This window comes from Cavia porcellus, unplaced genomic scaffold (assembly GCF_034190915.1).
Source record: "Cavia porcellus strain 051 isolate PalLab524CR breed Dunkin Hartley unplaced genomic scaffold, mCavPor4.1 scaffold_11, whole genome shotgun sequence".
NCBI classification, from domain to species: Eukaryota; Metazoa; Chordata; class Mammalia; order Rodentia; family Caviidae; genus Cavia; species Cavia porcellus.
Window position 1 is genome coordinate 60,254,645 of NW_026947494.1, and position 12,829 is coordinate 60,267,473.

The window sequence follows — 12,829 nt, forward strand, 5'->3', positions numbered from 1 at the left end:
ACAGAAAGCAAGTGTTGGGAAGATTTGCTTGGATGTAGATTTTTGGTTGTAGGTTTTATTTTATTTTATTTTGTACTGGGGCTCAAACTCAGGACCTTGCGCTTACCAGGCAAGCACTTGAACCACTGAGCTAACTCCCCAGCTAGAATTTTTTTAGTGCCAGGAATTAAGTCTAGCTTTATAAACTGCAAGAGTGTTGGACAGTCTGCAGAACCCTGCTTGAGTGCGGTGAGCAAAGGCTAAAAAACTTTAAGGGCTAGAAAAAAAACCTGTCTAATATGCAAAGCAAATCACAGCACTGTTCTGTCCTCTTCTCCCCCACATGTATCCCACAGGATCCCACCACACTATACTGGTCAGTTTCACAAGGAGGCTTCTTGTCTTTCCAGACCTTCATGCTCTTCCATGTGGCTGATCTGACTTCCCCATGGGAAGTGGCACAGAAGTGCAGTGGTATCCTGTTCTTTGGCAAGTGGCTAGGCCCTGTTGGGAATGCACTGGTTATTGAAAGAGCTAACTTCCTAATTGTAACTGGACCCCTGGGCCATGCCATCTGCTGCCTAGGTTTACTATAATCCTGGGTCTCTAAGGCCTCTAGACCATCCTGAATCTAGCCCTCTGAAACCCAGATAGCCTGCTGGCCAATCTGCCCTACAACAAAACTCATTGCCAAGTTGACACTTTTCTTGTCTCCTGGCTTCCTAAAAGTTATTCTGATCTCTATTTTTCTGCCCCCCCCCCCCTTTTTTTAGTAGTTAATGAGCTATGATCGGCCTTTTAGGAAGCAAAATCAGCTGTGACTTCTTGCTTTACATTGGTGTGAAACCTTTAGCTTTGTGTCTCCTGGTAGCTGACTGGTAAGTAGCAGCAGCTTCTTCTAATTCCCATTCTTCTCCCTCTCCTTTTCTCTTATTTTTAAGGGACACACAGATATTTTGTTAATCTTAATCTATGTCATTGGTGATATTTTATAAAACTTTTTGAGTCTCATAGGTAATGAGAACAAAAGAAGATAAATAGGATCACATTCAGTAGAAAGGGAACTTCCGCACAGCAAAGGAAACAAGTTGTTACTAACAGAGTGGCAGGATGACAACCTGATTGTGAGAAAATTTTTTGGTCATACATGAGATAAGGGATAAGAATAAAAAATGTGTAAGGAATGGAAAGTACTCAAAAATAAGAAAACAGCCCAATTAAAAATGGGCAAAGGACATTTTCCCAAAGAAGACCTGCAGATCAATGGCCAACAGACATGTGAGAGAACTGTTACATTGGCTAATGTCAAGAAGTTGAAAGATAAGGAGTATGATGAGCCTTCTGCCCTGAGGGCTTGTGAGGCATGCAAGGGGAAAACACACTCCCTTACCTGAAAGGCTAAGTGATTCAGAAACCAGTTAAGGGGTTGCTGCAAGGGTTGAGGCAAGAGGCGGAAGCTTAGAGCAGGCCACAGATCAGGGTGGTCAAGTTCAGGTGTATTTTGAGAGTTCAGCTAACAGGATTTCCTGATGGAAGGGATGTGGAAGGTAGGAGAAAAAGAGTTCTAGACCACAAGGCTTAGAAAGATGGTACTGCTGTCAACTGGGATGGGAAAGTCGGTGGGAAAGGTGTGAGCTCAGCTGGGGATACGCTCAATTGAGGTTTCTATGGGCTCCCATGTGGAAAGGACTATTTGGCAGCTGGGCCAGAGGGGACACAGAAATCGGGCAATTATTGTCTACTGAAGAGTGAGGCGCTCTCCAATATTGAGATGTCACGGAGAGGATGAAACAGATAAAGAGACTAGAGTGACTGAATAGGAATCGAGGGGGTGCAATATCCTAGAAGCCAAGTGAAGAAAGAGGATCAGTGAGGATGGAGTGGTTGCTGCTTAAATGCTGCCAAGAAACCAAGAAGAAATCCACTGAAATAAATAATTTGGAGGGCCAGAAGAGGAAGTTTCAGCGGCATGGAGCAGGTAAAAACTTGATGGAAATCTCCAGAGAACTGGGAGGAAAGAAATTGGGTAAGTTTGGACAACTTTTTCCAAGCAATTTTGCTATAAAATTGGGCAGAGAAACTGGGTAGAACTGGTAAGAGACTGTGATCAATAAGCAAAGTAAGTCTCACACGGAAAGGTAAATACTATGATTCCTGCTGACATGGAAACTAAAAGTTGTTCTCATACAAGTGATGATTAAGAAATTAATTATCAAAAGCTAAAGGCGTGAAGGTGGGGTGCAGAGAGGACAGTTAATTGTAGGTAGGCACAGAGCACAGATGGATAAAAGGGATAATTTCGAATGCTCGCTAATACAGTGGGTTAACTATGGTTAACAACTCATTGTTTCAAAATAAGTGTTAAAGGAGATGTGAATGAATGTTCCCAAAGCAGAGAAGTGATGTTTGAGGTGATAGATGTGTCAGTTACCCTGATCTGATCATTATACAGGGTATGCATGGGTTAGAAACTTCACATTATACCTCACAAATATGTATAATTATTAGGTGTCAAATAAAAACTTTAAAAATAAAATGTTTAAAGGAGAAATTTTCTTTTAAGAAAGAAGAAAGTATGTTTATATGCTAATGGTAATAACCAAAAATTTGAGAAAATCAATGAGAGAGACAGACACAGAGACAAGAGAGACAGCGATGGAGAGAGATAGAGATGCAGAGGGACAGAGACAGAGAGAGACTGGAGAGGTGTTTTTTTTGTTTTTTGTTTTTTTTTACCAGTCCTTAGATAAATAAGGGGAAGTACTGTCTAATTCTGAAATGGAGAGATTGACCTCTGATGGAAATACGGTTGTTCATTAATTTATAGTAACTCTGAGTTAGACAATATGTGGACCTGTGTATTAGGAAGAGAGCAAGGAGAATAGAGGGAATCAGCAAATTGTCTTCTGATGGTTTTGATTTTCTCAGGTGGGAAGCAGGGCTTTTAGCAGTGAGGATGTATGCAGTGAGGATTTGTAGCAGAAGATGCTCTCCTCTACCCCAGTCAGTATATATCAGTCTGTGAGTTGCCCTGGTAACAGTTCCAAGTTCTTGTTACTTTTGTTTCTTAGAAAGGGCTGCTCACTATGATGCATATTATAAGAACCAGTCCCCAATCACAAGCCATTCTACCTCTGTACTTTCTGCTTCTTATCCCATATAAACCCTAGACCAACAGAGATCAGGGCCTGATATTTGGGAGAATGATCCTGATCAGTGCCTGGTGACATCAATAAATTTGCCTCCAAATCCAGGGTGTTGTTTTGCTGTTTCTGTTTACCATTGCAGATTCAAAGCATGAGGGCAAAGGAAAAGGTATGGAATAGCCATGCAGGAGACAAATGGAGTGGGAAATACAGTACGCCTGCCAGGGAGCATTAAGGACTCAGCTGAGCCTCTCGATCCTGAATTTAAAATGGAGCAGTGAGATTGTTTTGTATGTCTTTCTTCTGTGAGTTTGAAGTAGATGGAAAGTTGGATATAAATAGGATCATGGATTGGGCAAACTCACATGACTCAGTGAAAAAGGGATGAAGACATTGAAGAATTTCAGCTGGGAAAGGTAAAAAACGAGAAACCTGGGGCATAAGGGTGGTGGTGAGGATGTGGTTGAATGAATGAATTGGGGCAATTCAGTATACTAGAAAGAATGAACCAGACAGGCGTGAGTGGGTGAATCGTCACGTGAATTGAGGTGGGGGAGCATTCAGGAGTGAGTCCTAAAAGGAGGAAGACAAGATCACGGAGGACAGCAGCTAGGAACTTGGAAAGGGTGGCTCATGGGTCGGGCCCTCTCCTGTGCACTGCGGTCCCTGATAGTTAGGGTGGGCAGAGGTCAGAGAGAGAGATGGTGAGGCAGGAGGAGCCAGGAGCCAGGAAGTGAGAGGGAGGACCAGGAGCCAAAAGTCAGATAACTTGGGGTTGTTCTTTCCTTTCCAACTGTTTGTATAGTACTTGTAAGGCAAGTTCTTTTAAAGATTAGAAGATTCCAAATGAATAATTTCACTTTTTAAAGGTTAATAAGATATTTGCGTTCTAAAAACATTCATCTCTAGCTTGAACAATCTATATTTTCTTGAGATAGATGACTGTTGTGTTGTATTTTTGAATTTAGTGGCATAAACTTGTTAAAAATTATAATTTCAATACTATTTTCTTTAAATATCTTATCTTTATCCTCAATTTTTTATTTGTGGACTTTTTCCTTTTTGATCAATCTTAAAAGTTTGCACATTAGTTTTTTTCCAAAGCAACTTTTAGCTTTGATGATTCTAACTTTGACTTTCAAGCTGCTCTTGTGTTTTATTTTTATCTTTCTATTTTCTTTGTATTTACTCAAAGGTATAATACTGGTAAATTATCTCAAGCTCTGAGAAGGTCTTTATTTTCACCCTGACTTTTGACCTGACAGTTTAGCTGGATGTAGGATTTCAGTAGTAACAGACTGAGGATATTGTTCTTCTTCTCTTATGCTATTACAAAGTCTGCTAACAAAATCACCATTTTAAAAATAAAAATTTGAGATATTTTCTCTACCTCGAGTTTTTCTTCTTTCCCTGTGCTGTTTCTGGAGATGGCTTACTTTTGATTTATTTTTGTAATTTCTAATATAATTAGTGATTTTCATTACTTCTGAAAACTTTTCAGTTTTTTAAAAACAAAGAACTCTTCCTACTGAGGTATATTGCACATAAGATTCAACCATTCAAAACACTTGCTGTAATGGCTTTAGGATGCTCACAAAGTTGTATAACTATTGCCATCGATTATCTTTTTCTGGGTTTTGTAGTGCTGGGCTTGGAGCCCAAAGCCTCGGGTCTGTTGGCAAGTGTCACAGAGCTCCATCCCCAGCTCCATCTATCATCGTTTTCTTTTAAGGCAGGGTCTCATTAGGTAGTTCAGGCTTGTCTTGAACTCACTCTGTAGCCCAGGCTGGCCTTGAACCTGTGGCCATCTGCCTGATTCAGCCTTCCAAGTGCTAGGATTATAAGTGTATACCACCACGCCAGGCATGATTTTTTCAATATTGTTTTATATCATTAATTTTATTCTCTCTTTTTGACAGTCTTTTTAAACATGTGTTGAACTGTTGAAGTTTATAGAAGTCTAACACTTAACACCTTTTTTTCTTTATTTGAAGTCAAAATTAATTGAGAGTTACAGGAAAATTAAATTAAAATTTTAATTTAAGGCAATTAGACAGATGGAAATAAATAGAACAGCTTTCCTGCCAATAAACGCTGGATTCAAGGATGTGGCTTAGATGGGTGGCAACCACAGACCTCTTACAACTAAATCCCAGATCAGGATTACCGCAGTCTCCGCTGCAGGCAGCATGGCATGAGCGCATTCTCCCACATGGAGGGTGCTCCTGTGGAACGCGTGCACAGAGCTCCAGTCCAGAAAGCATGGTCCCTTTGGGCCAGGGTGAGGAGGCTCCCAGGAGAGGGGCAGCTGGGTGGGTCTGCTACACCCTGACTCATCGGGGAGAGAAGGCATTGGAAGAAGCTATCTGTTGTAGTCAGGGGTTGTGCAGAGAACAATTAGAATCAGGACATGGATTTTATAATATTATTTTTATAATGATCACTGGGAGTTAGCACAAGAAAATGCAGAAAATCTCACCAGAACACCAAAGACATAGAATATTTAGTCAAGGGCCTGAATCCTACAGCAATGTCCCACATGAGTCTAGATAAAAACCCAGAGCTCATGACAACACCTCCCACGAGTCCAACTGGAGGTCCACAACCCACAAGAAGAACTCATGCCAGTCTCTTTTACAGATCCATGCTGGGAAGGCCCAAAGGTCAGCGGTGGAAGACAGAAAGTCTATGTCAGCGGGGTGAAGGAGCTGTGCTGGTGGAATGGGGGTTCTATGCTGGAGCCAAGAAGTCACACTCACAGCAAAGACCAGGGCTGTCCTGAAAGGCACAACAGCCATCCTCAGTGACATGGAGGCCCCGAGCTCCTCTGACGACAAGCACAGTCGGGTACATGCCAGGAAGCCATCCTGAAGACCAAGTGGCACACATCTTCTCCTCCAGAGCCAGGAAGCAATGCTCGATGTGAGGACCAAAGCTTCTCCAAGAGAACTGATGGCTCAAACAGCAACTCGTAGGAGAACCCATAATGCTTTAACGCAACAACACATTAACGCCTCAACGCCTTAATCTTCTCTACCTATTTATGCTGGCAACTTTCCTCAGGTGGAGCATCTTTGCTCAATGCCATGCTGATGTAATCCAGCTGGCGTTAAGTTGACCACCAGTTATTAATCCATAACACTATCCCTATGGTATCCCCCTGCATGCAGGTACAGCTATGTAGAATACTTCGTGAAGCCAACACAATTTGGACACCAAACACAATAAGGATAAACAAACAAAAATGATGAAAAGTTTTGAGAGTGTAAGAACTGGGATGACTATGCGGCTCACTGATAACACATGTGGTCTAACACGTGAAGCCTGTCCCAGAATGGCAAACAAAAACAAAAACAGCAGGAACAAAATGAGGGGAACAGAGCTGAACCCTGCATGCTGAATATGAAAAACAATCACATGGAATATAGTTATCCATAAATTTAGGGCCATTACAGCCTTAAATACATACACTAAATATAGTGATATATATATATATTTTTTGTTTGTTTGTTTGTTTGTTTTTGTTTTGCTTTTGATGCTGCAGGTTGAATCCAGGGCCTTATGCATGCTGAGCATGCATTCAGTGATTGAGCTGCACCGTGGTAATTGAATTATTACTAAGGGTCACTAAGAGAGACTGTGATCATATTAACAGATAACTCAAGTAATAACACTAAAGGACAACTAAAGAAGTATATGTCCTTAAGCCAGTATCCAAAATTATATAAAGATACATTTGATACAGTCACTTGGAAATTTGGAACAATATTGGCCTCAAAGTATTATTTAAAAGTTTTTGAATAATAGATGTTGAGATACTTCAAATACTCAGAATGCCATTTTTGATTCTTTCTCGCTCTCTCTGTTTTGTTTTTTTTTGGTCTTTTTGAGATACAGCTTTGCTCTGCAGTTCAGGCTGGCCTTGAGCTCACTTTGTAGTCCAGTTTGGTTTGGACTCACAGCAACCCTCCTACCTCAGCCTCCTGAGTGCTGGGATTACAGGCCTCTGCCACTTTGCCCAGACAAAATATCATTTTTGATAGATGACTGTACATAAAAAAGACAAAGGAAATAACTAGAAACTGCTTTGAAGTGAAGAGTAATGTTGGTTATTCTAAAATTAAGGTGTAATTTTAAGAAATTGCAGTTTGAAGTTCAACAGTTTTCCTCAAAATCCTATGAGATTTTTAATAAAATTGATAAATAATCAAAATGGGTAGAAATATCAAATGTTATTTTGAAAAAGGAGATAAGGGGATCATCAGGTTTCAAAATATACTGTTGAAAACGACAATAATTAAAATACGATCCAATTATTATGGAAAGACTAAACATAGCATCTACTAAATACAGCAGAAGTCCGAGGAATAAATTTTACCGTATATCAGTGTAATATGTGATAGGGAAGTTATAACCAAAGAGTAGCATAACTGAATAAATCCTCTCAGGATGGCTGATCAGTCTATTGTGGAGGAATTTGTGTGTGTGTGTGTGCTCCCCCTGAACCCTTCCAGGTTAAGTGTAACTAAAGAATTAAGCTAAAACAACAACAGTAACAACACCACCACAGGGAAAAAACCCAAAGTGTGAATGAATATTTCTTACCCCTTGGAAAAGAACAACATTGGCTGTTTTGGAGTACCAGAAAGAAACAATGAGATTTATGCCTACTAAGTGCTTTGTACTTCTGTACAAAATTAATTAAAATAAGGAGACATGGAGAAATATATTTGTAATAAGAGTAGGCATAGTCATTCCCCAACTAGAAAGAGTTAATACATACCATCTCTTAAAGGGCTGCCTCGAGTGGAAAAATAACTTGTGGTATATTCATACAGTAGAATTCAATTTAGCCATTAAAATGAATGAATTGGATCATACGCTATGCCAAAATACATAATACTGAGTCTAAAAAGACCAAGATGCAGAATGCTAAGTTTAGACTATTATTTGTCATATAAAAGTTAGAAACTCACAAGTCCGTACTCTGTGTACTATGTGTGTCATGACCAAAAATATGAAAAGTGTGGAAAGGAAAAAATATATAGGAACTGTAAATGAGGGGTGGGGAGTGGGATCAGGGAGGGCTACAAAGGAACTTTAAATGTATTACTTTTCTACATGCCCCAAATATTCTATACTTTTGAAAAAGAGTACTTATCAATTGCTAAGAAAAACTATAAAATTCAAAAATATATATGTGAAAATAACACAAGAAACTCAAAGAAGAAATACACACAAAAAGATCCTTAGCACTCAGAGAAGTTCAGATTAAAAAGAAATGTCAGTCGCCTCTAATACAAGAACTGAAGGACAATCCCCTCTGATGAAAATTGGTGTGAGGTAGTTATGTGGCGCAGGGAATCTTGCGTTTCAGAGAACGCACGGGCATGCAGTGCAAGAGCACCAGGAGATACGAGCTCTCACGTGTGCTTTTTGTCTCTTCATAGTTAAACCCGCACCAATCGTGACGTGACGTGAATCTCAGGGAAAATTTCTCTTTTAGAGAATGTCAAACTTCCAGAAGCAAAGACTTGTGAAAGTAGCCAAGGAGTGTCTCACCCTCATTGTTTCCCAAACAACCATCCTTAAATGTCCCTCAAATAAAACTTCTAATTCTCAAATAGCAGCCAAATCCTCAGACTTTGCTCAGAATACGCAAGTCAATTCATGATCCTGCAAATCAAATCCAGACTTCTGCTGAGACCCACCTCCCACCTCCAGTTCACCCATCAGCGTGTGGGACACACACACACACACACACACACACACACACAAACACACACACACACACACAGCCTAGAGTTCACTTGTGGCTTTTTGTTTTTAAAGTCTTGTCAATCAAGATAGGGTTCTGTCTTCTGTGAAGGAACTGCTTCTTATACACCAGGGACTGAGGGGAACCCCCAGCAACTGTCATCAACACTTGTTTTTTTCCATCTGTTTGCCAAGAGACTGGTGGGGGCATCGGTGGAACAGAGATGTTGAAACGGTGGGAGGCATTTTTTATTTTTGTTTTTGTGTTTTCACAAGGGACTCCTAAATATATTGAATTGCTAGCTCTTCTCAGTTTCTGAAGCTGTTTCTTTCAGACTCCAGTCTGTGAAGGCTTTTTATTTACCACCACCCCAGCTCCTCCATGGTGGCTGAGAAGAGAGACAGCAAAGAAAAAGCTGTGCTTCCTTTCAGAGTCCAAATATTTGAGTTCAGGAGTAAACAAAGATGTGTTTGTGTGACAGTTCTCACCAACTCTTGCCTAGTGGTAACTTCAAATTAAAATGAAAGGGAAATTGGCAGTTTGTATGTTCAAAGATGTTTAAGAGAATGCCTAGAATCTACTGATTTTTTGTGGTGGGGTTGTGAAAGTGGGAGAAACTCTCCCCCAACCCAGAAAGGTTGGAGGGAGGACTTAGGGTAAGAAGGTTAGACGGAGTCAGCCTGAGCTCAGGTGGGCTGAACCATGATCTCAGAGCAAGCATTTTACTTGTCTGAAGCCAGTTTGGCTCAGGTAAGGGCACCAGAGGCTGCACTGGGTGCCTGTGTCGTACTAAGGACTTTCCATGCATTCGATCTTCCCAAACACCTAAGATGAAGACAGCATCCCCACTCTCACACTACAGTCCAAAAGACAGAGGCTCAGAGAGATTCCATTACTTACTCGAGACCACACAGCTAGAAAGTGACAGAGCTGGACTCTTACCAGGCATTCTAGTTAGAAGCCACCCGTAAGTTCCTATGCTCTAGTCAAGTGCCAAATTCTGGATTGGAAACCAGATGGGAAGAGAGGACAAGAGCGTTAAGCTGACTGCTCTTGGTGAATCACTCCCAGGTGTCTTGCAGTGCAGAGCTGGGATTTGGCCCTGAAGGGAGGAGCTGCGGGTTGCTGGGCTGAGCTAACTCAAAGAGCTAACGCTCTTCCCTGGGTCCTCACACTGTCCCTTGGGGCCTCACAGGAATGGACAGGCTCAGCTGAACTCAAGGTAGGTACATGAAAAACCATCTGCTATATATTCAGGAATATCTTAAACATAGTACTTTTATCTTGGAATAGTTTTAGATTTACAGAAAAATTACAAATGTAGTACAGACAGTTCCCATGTATTCTACATGCAGTATCTTCTACTATCCACATCTCACATCAGTGTGATGGCTTTCATAATGAATAAACCCATATCGTTACATTGTTATTAGGTTAAAGAAGTTCTATGCTTTATTCAGTTTCATTAGTTTTACCCAATCCCCTCTTCTGATCCAGCATTCCATTCTGGGTACTACAATACATTTTTTGTTACTATTTTTCTTTTGACTACAGCAATTTTTCTTTTATTTTATTTTCTGACTTTTTTTGGCTTTTTGAGACAGGATCTCACTATGAATTTGTAGCAATCCTCCTGCCTCTGCCTTCTGAGTTTTGGGACAATTTTTTAGATTTATTTATCTTTGGTAACCATGACAGTTTTGAGGAATGCTGGTCAGTATTCTGTAGGATTTCTGTCAACAGAGATTTATATTTTTCTCATCATTCGACTTGTGTCACATGTTTAAGAGGTGAAGACCCCAGAGGCAAGGAAGTAGCACCATCACTTCGTGTCAAGGGAACAGGCACCACTGTGACCACACTGCATGCTTTCAAAGGATATCATTAAGCACAGCCCCACACTTCAGGAAAATAATCAGGAATTGTATCAGCCGCTTATTAACCCTTTGGTGGCTTGAAATCCACCATGGCAGGATTTTAGCTCTTGAAAACCAGCCAACTCTACAAATCTGGGCTAATGTGGAGTGGTGGCTTTCTGGCCCACTCTGGATGTGTGGCTTGCACTGACTCCCAGGAGATGAGCATGGACATGTGGGAGGGCTTTTGGACCAAGGGGCACATAGGATGCAGGTAAAAGCTGGGGGCAGGAGTGGGTGTGCTGTGCTTGGAGGACATGAATTTAGGTAAAAGAGGCCTGGGAGACATGCAAATCTTTGGAAACCTGGAAGAAACTGTTCTCAAAAGGCTTAAATTTAATTAGAACTGGGGCTTGCTGGATCTACTTTTGTTTTTTTCCCTTTTCATAGTAGTATTAACCACCCTTTATTGAGCACCACCTGTGTATGGGTGCTTTTAGTGTATATAGTTCCATCTAATCTTCACAGAGTGTGTTTAAGTGAGGTGACGACTTGATTAGCTTGGGACCCATATGGGGGAGCACACTTCTAGGTGTGTCATGGAGGTGTGACCTGGGATGCTGTATGTGCCACTAGTCTGCTTTCTCATGGCACTGTATCCCTTCTCTGCTTCTCAGGAACCACATTTCCTGCCACATCCCTCCACTGTGAGGTCCTGCCTTGGAGCCAGCTGACCATGGACTAAACCCTCCTAAAATGTGAGCTACATTAAATCTTGCCACCTTCAACTTGTGGGTATCGGATATGGTGTCCAGCAGCAAGAAAGCTAATATGCAGACCTACAATGCATGGATTGTTATCCTCATTTTGTGGATAGTAACTGTAGAGGTTAAGGGACTTATGCAGCCATGCTGCTCTGTTTCATTGACTTCCCCCTTCCTGGAGCATGGGCTGCTGGTATAATCTGTTCCTAGAGGGTGGGACAGTGATTGATGGTGAGTGTCCAAGGCTCAACTAGCTAGGAGACTGGGCTGGCCTCTGCTGCTCAGGAGGGTTTGAGCTCGTGGAAGCACACAAGAACAGGACAAACTCCATGCTGGAAACCCCAGAGGTTTCACTGACAATCAGGCGCACCAGACTCCACTTGACCATGAGTCCTCCCCACTCTAACTTCCTTCCTAATAATATTTCTCTTATTCTTATTCTGTGGTTATATTATTAAGCGGGAAGAAATGATGATATCCTTAATCTTTGCATCTTGCTTGAACTGTCTAGGGTCTTTACGATCTAATTTGGTGCACGACTTCATTCTTTCCAAAGCAGTTTTAAAGAAATTGTCTTACAAAATCTCAGCACAAGAATTAATCATTAGAGTTTTAGTTAGCTCTACAAAACTGCGTAATCAGTATGCATATTGAACACATGTATATAAAAGTACAGGTATTTCATTTAAAAACCCAAGCATAAAAATCATTTATAGTTTATATAACATTTGTAGGCAAATGAAGTACTACTTACTCTATTTATTCTGAGTCATTTATGGAGTTTAAAGATATTTTAGTATAAATAGTCTTAATAAAACGCTATAAGGTTAAGAATGAGACTTGAATCATGAAGATTATTGTATTGCTTTAGTAAACTTCAGTTACTATTTTTAACTAAGACTTCATTGGTCCCAGTAAAATCTGAGCATTATTAGGGACTATTATTAAATGATGATAATGTTATTTTTATTTTCTTCCCTCACATCACTGAGGTGGGCTAGTGTAAGAATTACATTAATTTTATTTTATTTGGTCCACTTTCTTCTCTTCCCCTGAAATTTCTCTCATATCCAGCTACCTTTTTTACCCAGAGATCTGATCTCAGATGGTCAGACACTTGGTCAATAGAAAGTCAGATTCTGGTCTAGCTGGGCCAATTCTTCTTAGAGCATTTCTTGGGAGAAAGTGAGACAGAGTCAGCCTATAGATGGATCATGATGGACTGAAGGTTGTACTGAGTCAGAGTGGGAGTTGGTCATGTGCAAATTGAAGTCATAAGTTTACAGGAAGAAGCAGAAGCAGCTTGGTGGAGAGAAATGGGAGAAC

At 40.7% G+C, this 12,829-nt stretch overlaps 1 long non-coding RNA gene across 1 annotated transcript; it reads left to right on the forward strand.

The window, feature by feature from the left end:
- The first annotated feature begins 2,626 nt into the window (after positions 1-2,626).
- LOC134478012 (uncharacterized) lies at positions 2,627-6,620 on the forward strand. Its single transcript, XR_010050354.1, has 2 exons — positions 2,627-3,541; positions 5,766-6,620. It is a non-coding gene; the product is annotated as an uncharacterized LOC134478012 (long non-coding RNA).
- The last annotated feature ends 6,209 nt before the right edge of the window (positions 6,621-12,829 follow it).